At 36.0% G+C, this 20,280-nt stretch overlaps 1 protein-coding gene across 1 annotated transcript in view; it reads left to right on the forward strand.

Moving 5' to 3' along the window:
- The window catches only part of FBXL17 (F-box and leucine rich repeat protein 17), a 463,835-nt gene that overhangs the window by 308,335 nt on the left and 135,220 nt on the right, over positions 1-20,280 (forward strand). The gene's annotated exons all lie outside the window — the stretch shown is intronic.

Raw genomic sequence — 20,280 nt, forward strand, 5'->3', positions numbered from 1 at the left:
AGAAATTAAATTATCTTAGTTCCCAATATTTCTTCAAAGTGGAGAAAACCAAGTTGTTTTATAAAAATATGAAAATTATGAAATGATCCTGTTGAAGTAATAAAGAAAAATACTTTAGCCTTTCTTTTTTGTTCAGCTTTATGTTTTTTTCTTATTGATTTGTGTATTTAATCTAAATGTAAAGTTTTAACCAGATATTTGGCTTTATGTGAGATTGAAGTGGTTTCCTTTTCTCTTTTCTGATTTTCTTAATTTGTTCATTTAAATTTGAGATTATGCTTTCTACCGTGAGGGAAACTAATAATTCATTAAATTTTTTCATTGTTAACTCTGAAATATGCTAATAAATGACTCCAGTCCTGGGGTGTCATGCTGACCCTCTGCCCTGGGTGGGAGAGTTGTATTTTATCAGCTACTAAATTCATCCTTTGGAAGAACTCTACTAAAGCCGTAATAAAACACAACATAAAAAAAAGGTTTGGCTTAAAAATAACCCTAATTTCTTTTCAGAGTTTATTTTTTGAGAATGGTAAATGTGTCTTACATGAATTTATTCGTGTTTCTGAGTGGTTGGTTTTTTCCTAATTATACCAGGCAAAAGGAGTGTTTTGACATGTTTTCCTTTCCTTGTAGTTTGTTTTCTGGTTTGCATATTAGATTGCCACTTAGATACAATGCCTCTAAAACCTCCAGTATCTCCCTATTGTCTACGCCTTAGAGAGTTCTCTCTGCCCAACACAGGGCATATACTCAATACATGTAGATTCGTTAATTAACTAGTACATTCATTCATTCCAAACTCTTTACATGGCATTCAAGGTCCTTTACCATCAGTCACCTACCTGCCCCTCCAACCTTATTTTATATTACTCCCCTTTACCTATTGGCTGCCATGTCCGATTGCTAATAGCCAGGGGAGCTATGGATTAAGTTCCTTTAAATGAACTCTTCCAGGTCCAGCAGTGGAAAATGTTGCTAAAATTATATTCTGCTCCAGCACCTATCTGTTAATTTAGCAAGTGCAAAGAAATGTTCTAGAAGATATGGAGAAGAGCAAAAGCTTTGGACTTGGGACAGATCTGGGATCAAGTTCTGTCTTTGTGCTTTGTCTGTTCTTTGGCATTATGGAAGTTCCTTCACATCTCTGAGGCTCAGATTCCTCATTTGTAAAATGGGGAATTAATGTCTGAGCTCATGTTCCTGTGTGTACCCCATGCCCCATCTAATGATTAGCTCAGTGTATACTGCTATAATGTTGCTTTCCTATAGGAGGGAGAGAGGAAAGAATCGCACAAAATTCTTTTACCCTTTTCCTTTCCTAGGTCTTGGAAGAGGTTTTTGTTGTTGTTTTTGTTGCTGTTGTTTATTGCTATTGTTTAGTGATATTCTCATATTCTGGTGTTTTGAAATTTTAGGATTTTTTTTCCTAGTGAAGCGAAAACTGTTAAAACCTTGCCAATATGGTTTACATTTACTTGTATCTCTGCATTATTTAGGTCATTGGTTCTCAACCCTCTCTGCACCTTAGGATCACCTGAGGAGTTTCTAAAGCATACTGATGCCTTAGCCTTACTTAAGACTAATTAAATCAGAATTTCTGGGAGGTGCAGCCCAGGCAGTGGTTTTGTTCTCAACTTTGGCTGACATAAACATCACTTAGGCCTTAACCTGCCTAAGTGATGTTTATGTCAGCCAAAGTTGAGAACAACTGACCTAGTCCATTTGAGAGGAACCAGAAGTGAACATTTGGCGACTTCTCTTCCGTGGTGACAACAAATCTATCACAATTTTTCTTATACCGTCAGTCCCTCCAACTTTCAAGCTCTGCCCAACCTCATCTCTCTTCCTTCCTCCTGAGATCTTAGGTATTTAAAGGCTTCATGGTGAGAGTCTCTGTGCATCTATTGATTCTGTTCTTCAAACCACTGGGTCACAATTGAGGACGAGGGAGAAAGGTGAATAGTTTATGAGATTGTACTATAATTGGTATTTGATTATAAAATTAAAGCAAATTACTGAAATCTCAGCTCAGTTCATCTCTTTTTCCCTGGTACCATGCCACTAACACATGAATAATTTTTGTCAAGAAAATAGCAAAAAGGATTATTCATTGTAACCAGTAAAACAGCCTGTTATTGGAGGTAACTGCTCTGCTAGGGGAGGCTGTCTGATTCCAAGCCCGTGGTTAATTATAAAGTTTAACAAGGAAAAGAAGATGCCTTTTTCTTCATTAACTGGTTAAGTAGAGACGTAGTCTATAAAACTTTTAGAATATTGAAGCTACTTAAAAATTATAAAATTTGATGTGCTCCTGATACTGGGGGAATTTCATCCTGCAAGAGACTACTCCATAATTCTACTTTCTATTCCTTTACTCATATTCAAGCTAGTTAATCTCCACCTCATCAGCTCTCTCTATGGTGCTGCATTTGTACATGCTTTCAGTCTAGGATACTGAGATTTTTGAAGTTTTTTGCAGGATGCATTGATTCAGAAACAGCAGCTTGCGTGGCATATCATTTGTAATTTTCGTCAAGATTCTCACAGATGTTAAATGTGGTATTATAGTACTTAGCAACACCTGGCCAGACTGTTGTGAAGTTATGTTCATTTTAATTGATATATGATATAGTTGTCATGAAGAAAACTATCATTCTAATAGGCTTCTTATTCCCCAAATTGAACATAGATCTTTACGGTGAAGGATAGCAATTATAAACAAATCAATAATTCAGGCACAGCTAAATGGAAAATACAGTCTTGGGAAATTGCTCCCTGAAGAGAAATCTAATATTGTCGTTCTTCTATCACTGAACAAATGTATGTTATAAGCAGTATCATGGGAAAAAACTCAAACTTAGGAGTCAGAGACTTGTTAGAATTCCAGCTTTGCCCCTTCTTTTCTTTGTGACATTGAGCAAATTACTTAACCTCCTGGTTTTGTCATCATTAATCACATAATAATACGTAACATAAAAGGTAGTAAAAATAAGTATAAAACGTCTGTGTCATGCCTGGTGGCATAGTGGATACTCACTAATGGGCAGTTCTTCTAATAATAGAATCATCTCTTTCTTTGAAGAAAAATCAGCCCCCCACCCCGAGTGTGGTTTTTCTGTATGTGGGAATCATTATTTAGAAGTTTGACCTATGTTAGTCTATACCTGCCCAGTTGACTTCCATACCTGAGCTATCTAAACCAGATTCTTACTAGTAGGGAATAAAGAGAAAGATACAGCAAAAAGCTTAAAATCTTTAATTTGCCTCCCTATCTTAGGTTTCTTCCTTATCCCTTCTCTGATTACCTTCATTTTTGTTTGGATAATTTTCTCTTGGCTCCCCTTATGCTTTACTTTGTTCCTATGCTGATTTGTCAGCTAACAGTTTCCAACCTACCTTTCTGCTTGCCTTCAAACACATTCCTGTTGAAAATTCTCCTCCTTTGGAAAAGTGTGTTTTTAGGATTAAAAGGAAGACAAGGAGTAGAAGTCAGCCTGTATCACTCAAATCCATGGAGGTCAGAACCGTCTTTCTCAGGCTGCATGGCACAGAACATATGCTGTAATAAATGGGATGGATGAATAAAGCTCCTATCTCCATTAGCATCTCCATAGTGAATTTTACCAGTAAGAGCCTGTGTCGGGGGCAGTTGTAAAAAGGACTCAGGGTTTCTTTCTGAGTTATCACATTTCTTTTGACTTTAGCACTCCTGAAGGCCCTAGAAATACACTTTGGTGATGTCCTTTTACTTCCCTTCTCAAATTGTCAAGTAATCTTTAGTTAAAGAGGACTGTAAACACTCAACTACTGACATCGATGTTTGGGGCCTACAAAGTCACTGACAACCCGTAGGCTCACTGTGTGCCACTCCACATGCTCCTCGGTCACTCCCACAGATTCTAGGGCTGCTCTCCCACAACAGTCTTTGGCTGCCTCTTATTCTGCTTGCTAATGCTCTCCTGCCTGATCTGGGACTTTTAAACCTAACCCCAAGACTTGCCACAAAAGTTTCTGGATTACTCTGGGCAAAAGGTCTCACAAGTCAAGGAAGTCACTGTTCCCCTGGTTATCATTTGAGATGTCATTTCAGTTGGCTTGCTATACAACAGACATGATATATATTCATTCTATCAACAGATTTTGATTCAGCACCTACTATGTGCTGGGCTCTGCACTAGATGCAGGACATGGGTAGTTTCTACATTCCTGGAGCTTTCATTCTGGTGAGATCCAGAGGATAGGGCTAGCCTGCTTATTAAAAAAAAAAAAAAGTAATGCATCTTCCTCTTCCAGACGAGAAGAATGGCAGGAAGTGGCCTGCTGACATTAATCTTTGCTTTTGTATAACCCACGTCTCACCCCAGCCTTGTTGACCCTCTAATGCTATTGAAAGATTAATAGGTTGTACACTCCCTACCTTTTCTTGGGATACCAGACCTCTTTAGCTGTTAGTTAACCCAAATTGGGATCTGGCATGTGTTATCAAAGTGAGCATACTGAAGGAAGATAAGGAAGGATTCTGGATTACACTCATATCAAGCATTCTGGATTATACTAGTGGATCAAGAGTGCTTCTTCTTTTCTTGCCAAACCAACACTGATTAATTATTCAAGAAAAAGTCTTATACCAAAAATAATTTTGCTTTTTATTTTATCTTCTTACTTTTCATATTATTAGATATGCATTACATACAATGATGTTCCATTTAAAATTATTTTCCTGGTTTCTCCCTTTTATGTTTTGTTTCATTTTCAAATTGTATTTCAAACTGCTCCAAGATTGCTGGGTAAGATTCAACTCCTTTTGTCAGCAGGAATAACTCTAATAGTTGTAAAGTGACAGAGAAGAACTTTAGAAAATACATTTGCAAGTCAAAAAGAATGTCTTATTATTTACTGTTGATTATTCACTCTCAGTCTCCAGTCTATCATTTAAATATTGATAGCTTTTATTGTTTCTAACAAAATAGTACTAAATTGCTAAATCTTCTATTCTTGCGAATTTCTCTTTTGTATGTCCATCTTAAAAGTTATTTCTCTCCACTTCTAATTCCCCTTTTTTTTTTCTATAGAGTCTTTTTTTCCCCAAGTTATTTTATTGGGATTATAATGGTTTATAACATTGTGTAATTTCAGGTGTACATTATTATTTATCAATTCCTGAATATACTTCATTGTGCTCACCCCCAGTAGTCTAATTTTTATCCATCACCATACATATGTTTACATACATCCCTTTTATACCCACCCAACCCCCTTCCCCTCTGGTAACCACTAATCTGTTCTCTTTATCCATGTATTTGTTATCTTCCACGTATGAGTGAAATCTTGCAGTATTTGTCTTTCTCTGTCTGGCTTATTTTACTTAACATCATATCCTCAATGTCCATCCATGTTGTTGCAAATGGGATGATTTTGTCTTTTTTGTGGCTGAGTAGTATTCCATTGCATATATATAGCACATCTCCTTTATCCATTCATCTATAGGTGGGCACTTGGGTTGCTTCCAAATCTTGGCTATTGTGAATAATGTTGCAATGAACATAGGGATGCATAAATCTCTTTGGATCATTGATTTCAAGTTCTTTGGATAAATATCCAGTAGTGGGATGGCTGGATCTCATGATATTTCTATTTTTAATTTTTTGAGAAATCGCCATAGTGTTTTCCATAGTCTACTTCTAATTCTTTATTTTATTCTTGGAGTTCCTCACTACTGGATTTACATGTCTCCTGTTATGCGTAGCAAATATTATGTTCTCTTTTTTTTCCTTTCTTCTCAGTAATGGTCATGAGTTTTCACCACAAATTTAGTATTTAATTAAAAGTTTTTATAAGTGCTTTTCTTTGTTCAACAGCGAAGAAGTTGTTGTGTTTCTTCCCAATTTCCTAGGTAATTCTAAGACTGCAGCTATATAACCTTAAAATAAAAGACTGAACAATAACAATGCTTGTTGCTGTGTCTTGCCATAATAGACTACAAATCTCAAATCTATTGACGAGGATTTCTTAAGACATTACTTCAAGAAAGTACTTCCATAACCAATTTGAAGGCCAACTCTCGCTTGTTATGTAATAGAGGTTTTTTTTTTTTCAGTTAAGGAAACTTCTAAGCTACATTTGAAAGACAAATGGGCTAACTTCTGTGTGCTTTCCCCTAAATGTTCTTATATCTCCAAATACATATATATTGTTGCTCCAAATTAATTTATTAAATTTTATAACTAAATGACTAAATTTACATATTCAATTGAATTATTAACTGAAATATTAACTTTCCAACTTTCCTTTCCTCAATTACTTTTAGCGTTTCTAAAATACACTTTAATTTTAATTAGCTGTTTGGTTTGTTTTTACTTTTTCTCCCCAAATCCCCCCAGTACATAGTTGTATGTTATGGTTGTGGATCCTTCTAGTTGTGGCATGTGGGACGCCACCTCAACAGGGCCTGACCAGTGGTGCCATGTCCGTGCCCAGGATCTGAACCAGCAAAACCCTGAGCTGGCAAAGAGAAGCATGCAAACTTAACCACTCAGCCACGGGGCTGGCCTCTAATTAGCTGTTTTTAACATTAATCTTGTGAAGGAGTCCTATAATAAGATAAAAGAATTTGTCCCAAATCACATAAACAGTGATTTTTCACAGAGTTCCTATATTTAACCCTCATTGTTTATTACCCTTGACCACAGGGACTAAGCATTCATTTTCCTTGTACTAGGCTGTAGTATAAATAGAATCATTATTGATCACTATTAGTATTATATCAGTGATGAGCAGATCTAAAGAAGATTGCAATGAATGTCAAGATAATTGCAATTCTACTAGATTTCCAGTATCTCACACAAGAAACAATTTCCTACTGTTTAAAACTTCTTGAAAATAGATGTCTTGAGTAATAGTGAGTTCTCTATTACAAGAGTTATTCAAGCCAAGATAATTGCTTGAGGAAGATGTGGAAAGATGGAAGCACTGAGTAAGGAATTGACGTATGTGATGCTTAAATTCCTTTTGTATCCCGGGGTTTATTCTGGGCTGGTTCTGTGTTTTGTTTCATTCAGCAAATGTTTGTTGTATGTGTGCTGGCTGTATCCTGTGGAGAATACAGAGATGGGTGAGAAGTGTATACTCTTATGTTGAGAAAGTAGACATAAGCAATGAAAAAGTTTTCTAGCATATTAGGCAATATAGTAGTGTCAAATAAAAACATAGGCCCTACAAGATGAAAAGGCTCAGGACAACAGGGTCATCAGAGATTGAGATCATTGGGGAAGGACTTGTGGTGGAGGAGGCATGGGAGGACAGAGATAAGAAGAAAGGGCATTTGAGGTAGTACCGACCTAGGAAAGGCTCAGAGCAAGAACAGGTGTCTGAATGGATAAGTTTGTATGCGTTGGTTAATCTAAAGAAAGAACAGAAATCATCCAAAGTGATTACGTGCACACACGGGAAAATTTTGAAGAAACTTTATGAAAATATTCTAGTTGAAAATTCAGGGTAAGTTCCAACTTTCATCTCGACTTTTCCTGTCTTATTCACCATTCCCATGGTAACAACTTCATTTAACATATATTATATAAAAGGAAACACTACTTTGGTTTCTAACTACTAATCAAGTATCCAGTTCAATTGAAAAAAGTGAAATGTAAACTTTCATAATAATAATGATATTTATTAGATGTTTTCTGTGGGCGTTATTCAATTAATCCCCTTACCACCCCACTTTAGATAGGCACTATTAATATTCAAGCTTACAGATCTGGAACCTCGGCGTGGAAATGCTCAGGTTCACATAGTTTGTGAGCAAGAGTATGGTATGGGTTCAATATTAAGTCAGTCTGTTGCATAATCACTCATAGGTCAGTGATGTGCTTAGGGAATATTTATTACTAGAAAGCTTTGTTGGATTTTCCCACTTGTCAGAGCTTTAAAAATATAACTGAATCCCGTTACACCATGTTTGTCCATCTGTGTATAAAAAAAAAGTCACGAAGCAGCTACCCCATGAGATCTAATTATATAGTTATAGAACTTAATAGGTTTAATGTGCTTATTCACTATAACTTTGTTATGCTGACACCAAATATCTGTTGCATGTTATGATTAAACATTCCCTAGCCCGAAGGTAGAGACTTTCATTGATGTTCAATGTGTATTCAAAAAATGTTTTCTTCATAATTTCAAAACTGTGTATAATTCTTCATGAATTAAAATTTTGTCTTACATTCCCTTTCTAAATTATTTTTAAAAAGTTATGAAGGAAACAGAAATATTGTTACTCTTTTTTAATAGATGAGAAAATTGAGCCCAGATAGGTTTTAATTAATTAGCAAAGCTGCAACTAAAATCTCCTCACTCCAAATCATTTACCGGATTATTTGCAGATAACTTCTCAGATTTCTCTGCTTTTCATATAGAAATTATTCCCTCATTTAAATGGTTCTTTAAAAGCAATTTAGCTAACACCAAGTGACAATTTCATAGCAGTATTTTAAAGTGCGGCTGTTTCTAGAGATACACAATTGTACCGCCCTCAACAACACAAGCACTTGTTCTCTTTTTTAAGTTCATCTTCCTTCAACCTGAGCTCAGTTCCTGGGACCTTAGTGTCATGATCCGCCTCAGTGGCCTGTTACTTTTCTTTCCTTAGGAGAGCCTCTTCCGAGAATGTTCTCCCAGGAGTCAAAATTGAATCTCTCTTCAGCGTGGCCTTGCTCTTTGCCTCCTCTATGCTCTTTGACTTTAGTGCTCCTCATTTTCTGAGACATCATGAAAAGTAGGAGCAGAAAGAGGAAAAACCCCAGAGCTGCGTCTCTTCCTTCTAAAGCATCAAACCATATTCTCTTCCACTTACAATTCTCGCTTAGGGTTTTACCGTCTCGTTGAGATAATTTTGCCCTCCCTACTTGATGTTTGACTAAATCTCCTTCATTATTTACTGGATAATTAGCCTACTTAAGACATCTGGTGTCTGATTTATTTTGAAAAAAACAAAAACAAGAGCAAAACAAACATCTGCCAAGTTTCCCATTGGAAAGTGATAGTAACATTCATAACAAAATATAAATTAAACATTAAAATAATTGATTTTACTGTTTGTCTGTCACTGATTAGGCTCACATCATATATCCTCTAACGCTGGTAGGATTAGCCCTGCTAGAAGGTCTTTCTCTTTTCATTTACTGGCAAGACTTCCTTATATTAAGGGCAACTTTCCTTTATCAACTTTTTGGTTTACCTGACTTCAATTTATATAGGAAAGGAAGGAATAATACATGATTCTTTCTCTTTATTTACCAGTTTTCAAAATATTAGTTTGATTTCCACTATCCTCCAAAGGTGGCCAATAAGGAGTTGTTGTTTTTGTTTAATCATTATAAACTCAATGATCATTGGCAGTTATTTTTCTTAGTAATACTCAGATTGTCCTGTCTTTGGTAGTGGAAGCCTCTTCAAGTTGACTTCCTTGTTCTTTTGACATAGACTGATTATGTCAGGATATACCAGGTTCATCTTGTGCATTTCATGCTAGAGACATGGCATTAGACGTTTTTCTAAAGAACTCTGGTTCTTTGAGTGAATTAGGCTTTTTTTGAAAATTTAATCTTCTAAATCTGTGCTGCACTCTGACTCTTACGTCGCTATTTTCTGCCTTTTAATACTAAGTTTAAAACCTATTCTAGATCTCATCACAAGTCCAGCCTTCCCACTGCAACTCAGCGACATCAGCCCCCCAGGTTTTAAAGCATCCTCATTTAGGGATTCCCATCACACTAGAAACTTCTAGTTCCTTATTAGCCAATACTCTTTTAATCCTACCCACGTTTTCTGTTTTTGGAGAAGTTAGGGGTGGGACTTGGGAAGGAGAAATAGTTTTACATTATAGCAACTCCATCAACTTTCTGGGGATTTCCTTCTGATTTTGTTTGTCTTAGATTTTCTGCATTTCTTTTAAATAAGTGCTAAAATTGAACCCCGTGGGCCCATTTGGAAATAAGTAGAAAAGTGTTCAAACTGTATAAAGCCTTACATAATCTCATTCAGGGATTTTTCAGCCTTCTTTGTCCTACAGTGAAAAATACATTTTGCATTTAAAATGCCTGTTGGACTTACACTAAATTGATTTCATCACTTACCAGAATGACCAGCAGTTTGAAAAACACTGCTCTAGTTCAACTTCTCCTTTGATGTACAGACGAGAACTAGATATGTCAGTCAATTACCTACTCAAGAGTAGAAAACTGGTGAATTTCCTTGGTAAAAGTGGCCACTGATTTTCCTGGGTGCCAACCTTCCCAAGCTCCTCAAATCCCTCTATAGGTCTTATTATCTATGAAATAAGGGGTTAATATTCCTTTTATCTCGTATCTGTGGGAGTAAGAGAATTAAACAGTCTCTTGATGATTTCACTTTAGGATAGGTATTACATGGAACTTTCTCTTGAGACAAAAAGGTAGTTTTGTTAATTTAATTTCCTAATTAAGTAAATTAAGCTTACTTTTAACTTAAATATTACACAATTCATTTTAACCCTTATCCTAAAACATTCCCTTGGGTTTGTAAGATTTAATCACCTAGAATTTATCTGTCAAATGTGTTCCTTTTCTTTGGTTTATCTGCATGACATTAAATAAATAGTTTGAACTTTTCAACTTTTCAAATAATCATGTTGAGTTGACGTGGCTGATCCAGCCTATGTGCCTCATGCCTGAAAGCAACTTGTCTTTCATTGAGAATGACTGAGTGTGAGCCGAGAAAAGGAGACTTTAAAAATCAGAAATAAGGAGTAAACAAAAGAAACCTTTCTGTGTCTTCAGGAAGTTATGTTACTTTTCTATTTGTTATATATATAGCCTTTTAAAATGAGCTACTTTCGTACTGATGTAATGTATATTTTGCTTGCCAAGATATTTTTATATGGTAAATAATTCTTAGAAGCAGAAAAAATTATGTAGAAAACTAGCTACTGTTTGATGATTGATACTCATAGTGTATTTTTTTTTTTTTTTTGGCTGAGGAAGATTAGGCCTGAGCTAACACCTGTTGCCAATCTTCCTCTATTTTTTCTTTGACTTGAGGAAAATTAGCCCTGAGCTAACATCTGTGCCAGTCTCCCTCTATTTTATATGTGGGTTGCCTCCACAGCATGGCTGACAGGTGGTGTAGGTCTGTGTCCAGGATCCAAATTCGTGAACCCAGGCCACTAAAGTGGAGTGCGCTGAACTTAACCACTAGGCCACGAGGCCAACCCCTGATACTTATAGTATATTTTCAGTCATCTCCATTTCTTTCTTAGGTTAAATTTCCCATTTTTTACCTTCCTCCTATCTCTTTCTTCGCAAGTGGCTCTAGGAGCTTCTTCAAGAAAGCAGTTTTTCTTTGAAGATATTTTATTTCCTCTCATAAAGGATCCTTCTGTACTTTTAGATTTTAAATCACAATAATATCCTAATAGGATCCAGCCCAACTCCTGCCTTCTGTGGGTTTGAGACTTTCTCCTAAGGCAGCCTTGGAAAGTCAGATTTGGAGATTTGAAGGCCAGAGATGCTTCCCTGGCTTCCTGGGGACAAGACAGTCATGCAGGAAGCAGCTCATGACCAAGCCCAAATCACCCAGAATCACACTCTTTAAACATGCTTGAGGGGAATATGTCTGAAATTTTAAATTTATATCCTATAGTAACCAAAAACTTCTTTTAAGTGAATGAGAATAATATGTATACTGTAATAATATGTATATGTTGTAATAGCATACATACATAATATATCATAATAAATAAGATGTAAGCCAATTTTGAACAGCAATAAGGAACTTAACATTTCAGCTTTACAGAATAAATGAAGAGTTTGAAATTCAATCAGTCCTATTCTATGTTGAGGCAAATGTACTTGGCTTTTTCTGAGAATCATACCTTCTGCTCTGGTTTACATAAGAAATTGGGTGAAATCCTCTAAAGCATTTGTTTTCAACCTTGCTGTTAAAACACACCTTGCAGTCAAGGTTTGCAAACCATTTACTTTCTAAAAAATTATAAATTAGAACATATTCTGTGATTTCTTCATTTCACTCACTTGGATTCTGATAAAATTTTCTCGAGTGGCAGAAAGAGGGGTGAGTTTAGCAAGCATGCTGAAATTTGCACATCATTTGTGACTTTTGTTGTCACAGTTTTTGGTGTGTGGTACTTACCAGTATAGCTTTATTAGTTATTTACATGCTTATGAAATGTATTATTGTGAAAGTCAGTACCCTACTTCTCATATGCATACTTCCCCAAATTTTTGTCATGCTTTTTTATTTCTACCATATTTGGGGGCTGGAGCAAATTTAGGGAATGTGTACAAGGATGTGCTATACATATCAGTATTATCCATCACATTCATCATTCTGTTAAGGAAAACACTGATTCAAGAGCTTGGGGCACTTGAGGACAAATAAGACACCAAACAGAGCACAAACCTGAAGGAAGACTCCCCCCAACACACACAAATTATGTGGAAAGGCACGGCTTCTCCATAATTATGCTGCTTTTCTCACACAGCTCATACTTCATCTTTTTGCTAGATAGACTGTTGATTTGAAATCTATTCTACTCTGTTGGATTTATGAAAAAGTGTAATTTTAACATTTTTATTCAGGGAAGTGGTCTTTATTTAATAGCCTACATTGCATATACTTTAAAATTAGTTATTTTAAGATGCAACATTTAAATTAGACACCTACTATAATTTCTTAAGGTTTCCTGGTATATAGCAAGGCTCTTTAAAACATTTTTTGCATGCAGTGAGCTCTACAAATATTTACCTCTTTTTTTTTCATCTTTAGGAAACCACTTGAAAATCGTAGAATTAGACTTTGAAGCTGTGTAGTGTATTTTTGGACTATTACAAATCTATCTAAATCTACAACCTGCTAGGAAAGATCGACTCCCTTCCAGCTTGTGATTGTAATATATGATTCGTGTGGGCTTGAGTCTGTCTCACAAATGCATTTAGTATTTTCTGAACTGAGCTTCTGTTCTGTGCCAGGCAGGTTTCTAACTGTGCGTGTTCAGTCCACTGATTGACTGACTGAGAGCCAAATTATTCTCGCTAACACACACTCAATTCCCAACTATTACCAAAGAGATGGACTCCAGGGCCAAAATTGGACCCTCACTAACAAAGCTTGCTTTCTGCCACTAGTGATCCTTACACACTGAATGAAAATTCAGTGACCTATATTCTTCCATTTAAATCCTTAAAAATTTAAATTAAAACTTTGTCAACAGTAATTGTAACCATACTGAAGCAAAAAGAGCGTTCCCTGCAATCTGGCAGCACTAAATGTAATTCATAACTATCAAAAATCCGTTTTCTCTGCATAACTTTTAAGAACGCTCCTGATGTCTTGAAAATTCCATGCAATTTTCTTTAAAAGTTGGTTTGGAATGCCACTGTGCATCTTGAAGCCCACATACAGTGAGTTAAATTACAGCAATAGCATATTTCTCAAGCACCATATAGTTGCAAATCCTTTATCCTGAAGTACATAGTAAAGGATTTTCTCCTTGAACAGTGAAGGAAGTTGAACTTTGGGGTTGTTTCAATTTAACACATGAAGTGCTGCACACTTAAAGCTATGTTTTGCCCCTCCTACTTTTTCTTCTTTATTCATCCTTGCTTCCCGTAAAAGGAATTAAGTATGTAATGCTGGTTATAAAACTGGATCCGTATTATCAGTATTCTCAAGGCATCATTTCCCCACACTGGCTTATGTAAGTACTTACTTTTCAGTGGGTTAATCTAAATGCAGAGTAGAAGTCTGCTTATTCTTCACCACCATTTCTATCACTTCTTTGTGACCACTACTGGTATTCTCTGATGCAGTAAATGGCATCACTATTCACCTTGTTACTCCAGCCAAAACTTAGATATCCTTGATGCCTCACTTTTCTTCATTCCTCTCATCACATCTATTAACATGCCAGGTCAGCTCTACCCTTGAAAACTATCTCAAGTAGAGCCAGCTCCACTGACGACTACACTAGCCACTTAATTGTATTCCCTTTTGTCTTCTTACCTTACTATTTATCACAGAGCAGCTACAATGAACCTTCTAAAACATTCTTGAATGAATGAATAAATTAAAATGTTATTAAAATTAATTTGTTTATGACTTTAGCAATATGTTTTTTGTCTTGGGTTACATAGAGACCTAAAAGCAAAAGAAGTACTAAAGATTAAACATTTCAGTGCCTTGCCTGCCTTGAGGTCTTATTAGGTTCAACTGCACATTTAGACATTTAGCCATCATAGGCCGCTCTTGGCACAGTCTACTCAGAAGAGTGAAGGCTGGGAACTCAGCTTGCCAGAGGGCAGTGTTGGACAGTCCTCTTCTGTGGGAGAGCTTGCCCTGTCCAGGCCACAGCTCACCCAGAAGTCAAGGAAGCATCTTCTTTCACTCACCAGGTCAAGGCTCAGGTACGAGGAGATGAGATCCACACAGCATGGGTGCAGGTGCTGCCCTATCTTAGAAGCTTCAAACCCCAAGAACTAATATCTCTTGTAATAATCAATAGGCATATATCTAGCATCCCCGAAACTTACATGTCCAGTTACAGGAATGACTGCACTCAGGGAACCTAAAGCAGTGATGTCCTCATCAGGTATTTATAGTTCTGTCAAACCAGACAGTTGCTATCTACCAATCAGGGGTCATTGTTCCTATTAGCAATGTGCCTAGTAGCATGGTTAATGTACCATTTTAAGGAAACACATCTAGGAAGTTAACCAAAGGTCAGATTCCCATTCACAAAGAGAAATGGTTTTGTTAGCTCTTTACCCACTGTGGGATTTTTAAGTCAGCTTTAGATTTGATGTTAAATGTTAAAATTATTTTATATTTTATTAGAGGGCACCATCCATACCATATTTCTTGCCTCCTCTGTCCAGCATGTTTTTTTTTTCTTTTAAAGAAACATGTTTTACTCCTAGAATTGAGAAGGAAGGGGTAAGCCATTTGACAGGATGGCACTGCTGTCTCTGAACCGCTCTGCTGTAGCCTTTGGACGAAACTGGACCAGCTGGGCCTGGCCTCACCGGGAACTCTGAGACCTCACACAGTTCAGACATAGCCACCAGTACAGGCACCTTTAGATTTCCATTTTACTTTTGCTTGAGAGAGAAAGCCTAGCTAATACTAGACAGCAGGTCCCAAAATAACACAACTAAACAGAAAAAAAAAAGTCATTGAAAATTTGCCACTGTAGCAATTTACTTTGCTACTGTTGGGAAGACCTGTAGACAGATACCTAGTATCCCCTAACTAGTATCCCTAGTTAGTACAGTGTTCTTGGAAAAAAAAATTGTCAGTTGTGTAAACATCTTTCAGAGCAGGTGTTTCTGTTATTAAATATCCTGGCACTGGGGGATGAGAAATCAGGATTGTAAACTTCCCAGCTAATACAATTATTAGTGAGACAATATTGCAAGAATGTGTGATATAATGTGCTAAAATTCTATCTAGAAATATTTCCAACTGGTTTGGTTGTTGGTTCTGAGATTATGAAAGACAGAAGTTTCATTAGCATCCTATAGGATTGAGCTAAAAGATTATCAGGCTTGAGAGCTCTAAGAGTTATTAGTAAGTGTTGATTCCTATGAAGCCCCTAATTCTTAGAGAGAAGGAAACTGAGCCTCAGTTCCCCCAGCTCCAGAACCAGAACAAAGCTGTCCTCTCTCCCATGCTAGAGGACATTTTCTCCCACAAGGTAACTATGGTACCACCATTCTCCAGGCATCTTTGTGAGACCAACAAGACTGACCTTTTTTCCTCAGTAGAATTACAAAGCGGGTAGAAAATATGTTTATTGTTCAAGTAAATCATTTTATGTGATAATAGAATATTATTTCTTTGATGTAATGATGTAATGACTTTAGAAATATTCGTTAACTTCTTATATAATTTTTTTTTCTTAAAGATTGGCACCTGAGCTAGCAACTGTTGCCAATCCTTTTTTTTTTTTTTTTCTGCTTTATCTCCCCAAATCCCCCTGGTACATAGTTGTATATCTTAGTTGCAGGTCCTTCTAGTTGTGGCATGTGGGACGCCGCCTCAACGTGGCCTGATGAGCGGTGCCACATCCGCGCCCAGGATCCAAACCGGTGAAACCCTGGGCCACTGTAGCAGAGCGTTGTGAACTTAACCACTCGGCCATGGGGCTGGCCCCTTCTTATATAATTTTTTTTAGGAATAATATATAATTTCGTACCTACTTGTTTAGATTAAGTAGTATTAACATTATTTGTCAGTTTATTCAACAATAGGGAAAGTTGTGTTCATTAAGCAAAATGTTGAAAGTTTTTATACAAAAATATTTTTAAAATATCAGAACATATTTTAGTTCACCCATGTTCTTGAATGATAGTTAGCTGGGTACACAATATTAAGAACTACAGTCATTTTCTCTCAGTATTTTGAAGATATTATTCCATTGTCTTCTGGCTTCCGTTGTGTGGGGAGAGCTGCCAATTGTCATTCCTTTGTTAGTACTTGTCTTTTTCTTTTGACTGCTGGTAATATCTGGGTTTTTTTTCTTTTAGTGTTCTGCAGTTTTTCTGTGGTAGCTCTGCTTACGTATTTCTTTTTATTTATCAGGCTTAGAATTGGTAGAGCATCCTGAATCTGAACACTCAGTTCTTTAATCAGTTTGGGGAGAGTTTCGATCATTATTTTCTTAAACATTGCCTTTCCCCCATTATCTCTATTCTTTTCTTCTGGACATTTAATTAATCATATATTAGACCTTGTGCTGCATCTATCAATCTCTCTTTTATATTATCTATCCCCAGTTTACTAATTTTTTCTTCAGCTCTGTCTAATTTGCTCTTTAAGCTATCTGCTGCTTTGAATTTCAGTGATCGTATTTTTAATTTTGAGAAATTATGATTCTTTTTCATATAGTATCTTGTTTGCTCATTTCAATTTCCTTTTTATTTCTTGAACAGTTTAAATATACATTTATTACATTTACATCCAATAATCTAAAATCTGAAGTCCTTTGGGGTTTTATTCTTTTGTTTGTTTTTTTGCTGGCCCTCATTCATGATGGCTTATGCTTTTTGTTTTGTTTGTTTTGTAATTGTGAGCTCCCAGGGTGCGTTATCTCTGGGAATCCAGCAGGACCTGGGTTAATGGATGTGCCTCGGAAGAAGATCGTGCTTGCTTCCATCGGGAGTTCTGAGGCAGTACCGATTTGGACATGCTTTGAGTTTATTTCTTGGATAAGAATTTCCAAGAGCAGGAAAGAAGGGTAATTCAAACTCTAAATTTATGTGAGGGATGGCCTTTGACTTTAATTTTCAGAGGAAATATTTTCCCTCCCCTGTCTTACATGGTCGGTAAACTCAGGCTACCAACATTAGCAAGTCTCCTCAAGGTAATTGTGGCATTCTTCCTTTGTTTGGAGGTCCTTAACTTGTTTCATTTACTTTCTTTTTTAAAAGAACTTTACTTAGATATCATAAAAATCACCCATTTTGAGTGTACAATTCAATTATTTTAGTAAATTAAAAGAATTGTACAACTATCACCACAAGCCAGTCTTAGGATATTTCCATCACCCCGGTAAGATCCTTCTGTCTGTCTATAGTTAATACCTGTTCCCATATCTAACCTCAGGCAACTACTAATCTACTTTCCATCTATATAGATTTGCCTTTTCTGGACATTTCATATAAATAGAATCATACAAAATGTGATCTTCTACATCTGTTTCATCCCTTTTATTCCTGAATGGTATTCCATTGTGTGAATATTCTATGTTTTGTTTATCCATTCACCAGCTGATGGACATTTGGGTGGTTTCTACTTTTTCACTCTTATGAATAATACAGCTGTTAACATTCTCTTGCAAGTCTTTGTATGGACACACGTTTCATTTATCTTGTATAGATGCTTAGGAGAAGAATTTCTGGGTTGTATGGTAAATTTTTACTTTCTTACTAAATCAGCTATGTATTTTAAAGAATGTTTATCTCATTTCATCCAGCATTTCTAGCTATTTTGTAGTAAAAAGATTTTTTGGTATACCTGGAGCACAACAGTGTTTGAAAGAGAAGTTTGTTTGTTTGGGTTTTAACCTACAATTTAAAGAGAAATTCGTGAGTTGAAATTTTTGTCATTTGAAAAATTATTCACTTGCAAGTGGGGGATCATGTTTGTGCTTCTCCTTCTCCCACTTTCCTCTCTCTCTCTCTTTCTTTCTCTCTTTCTCTCTAGTTATTAGAGTCATCAAGGGCCCATAACGGCACAGGAGGAAAACACTAATAGAATGTCGAAAGTATTATCCAGGGAATGTTTTTGTCTATTTGTGGTTTGTTTTAGTTTTTATTCTAGGACACAGGAGAGCTAACCCTAAGAAACTAATTTCTCTTCTGCATCTTCAGCCAAAGAATTAAGTCTAAAGAAATACATTGTTAATTTACTTGACTGTTCAAATTCAGATTACTTAAATTCTACTTTTGTTATTATAATGAATATTAACTTAAAAAATTTGTAATGATAAATTGATTTAACTAGAAATTAATTCCATTTTGGAGACTTTGTTTTGACTTGTCATGCTTTCATTAAAAACATGAAAACATCCACACATACCATCCTTATTTCTCTGTTTGGAGTTTTCTTTTCCCTAAATTGGATCACAACTAGTAAATAGTTACAGTTGTTGTATATAAAAATATTGCAAAACCAGCAAAGTCTACTACCATATGTGAAGAGAAATTTTCTTTCCTCTACCCTTAAGTTATTTAGGGCTGTGAGAACAACATTCTAATATTGTTAGTTGCTTTGAGGTTTTATATTTGCAAATCAGTTTAATGATTATGTGCATCAGCTATTTCATAATTTCAGGTGTCCATGGTAAATGGAAGTGAGCACGGGTGTTTTTTTTGATTACCCGTACCTAGGAACACTTGGTGATTCAAAGGCTTATGTTATATTCCATCCAGTAGATGATGTTACTTCACTAGTGAAATGCTTTAAAATAATTTATTGTGCTTTGTTTCTCTTTTTCTTTACAATGAAATCATTTTTGCAAGATCTTTCTAAATGGATATTGTTTTTGCTCATGGAAAATTTCAAGAACATAAGGTTGATTTAAATGCTTTTAACCAATCACTTACACTGCACATTAATTCACTGCATCATCATGGAGATGCTGAGAGCAATTTAAGGTTCTGGTATATGATACTCTGTAGTGAGATTTTATTGTCTTGAGATTCTGGCCTATCTATCTTAATAAAAATTTGAAGATAGCGTTTTTATTCAGTGTATGGATTTCGTTAGTATAGGATGTTATGAAATTTACTTTTCCATCAAGGATATTTACTAGATTTTAGCAATAATCAGATATCTATTGTCATTTCTAAAATATTGTCATTGTGCTTCTGAGTGTGCCATCTAAGGAAGGGACTTATTTTTTTGGTAGACTCTCTGAAACAAACAGGCAAACACAAAAAGTGATTAACATACAGATGGAAGTAGACTGCTGCTTTTATAGTGCTGCTGGAAGGAACCTGTCCTCGTGTCATTCCCACATACTTCCCATTACCGAGCATAATCACTTCTTTCTCTTTCCATAGCCTGGTGAAGCCTCAGCACTAAGTGTGCAAGAAACTTCTGGTTAGACCAGAAGTCAGCCTCGTCTTCAAGGTTGCCAGGGTGGTGATGTTGTTATTGTTATTATTATCCCCATATACATACACAATAATAATAAAACAGCTTTCATTTATAAAGCATACAAGATACGGCAAACCTGGAAGGAAGGAAGGATTATCCTCGTTTTACAGATAAGAAAACTGAGACCCAGGAAAATTCTGTAATTTTCCCAAGGTGGTTCAGCTGGAATGCAAATCTAAATTTATCCGATTCCAAAACTCATTCACATAACCTCTATTCCCAGGCTGCCATGACTTTTTTGTTTTGGAGGATTTCCTGGTTTCTGCCTACTTGTCTTCCTTTTCATTATCTTCTTCCTACTTGTTCTTAATTGGTACCTCATTTTAATTTGTTTCTTTGCCTTGACTGTGGTATATGAATGCATCTCCACTTCAGACTGTTGAGGAGTTTGTGCTCAAGCACCAAAGAGCCTGAATATTCACGTATCCATTCATTCAATCAACCAAAAAGTGTTTATTGAGTATCTATTATGTGTAAAGTACTCTACAACACATTTTAGGTAACATAAAGCTTGAGATAGACCCGCCTGCTTTTGCCTATGTTGTCCTTGAGAGCAAGGCCCAA

The sequence above is a fragment of the Equus caballus genome, chromosome 14, assembly GCF_041296265.1.
Source record: "Equus caballus isolate H_3958 breed thoroughbred chromosome 14, TB-T2T, whole genome shotgun sequence".
NCBI classification, from domain to species: Eukaryota; Metazoa; Chordata; class Mammalia; order Perissodactyla; family Equidae; genus Equus; species Equus caballus.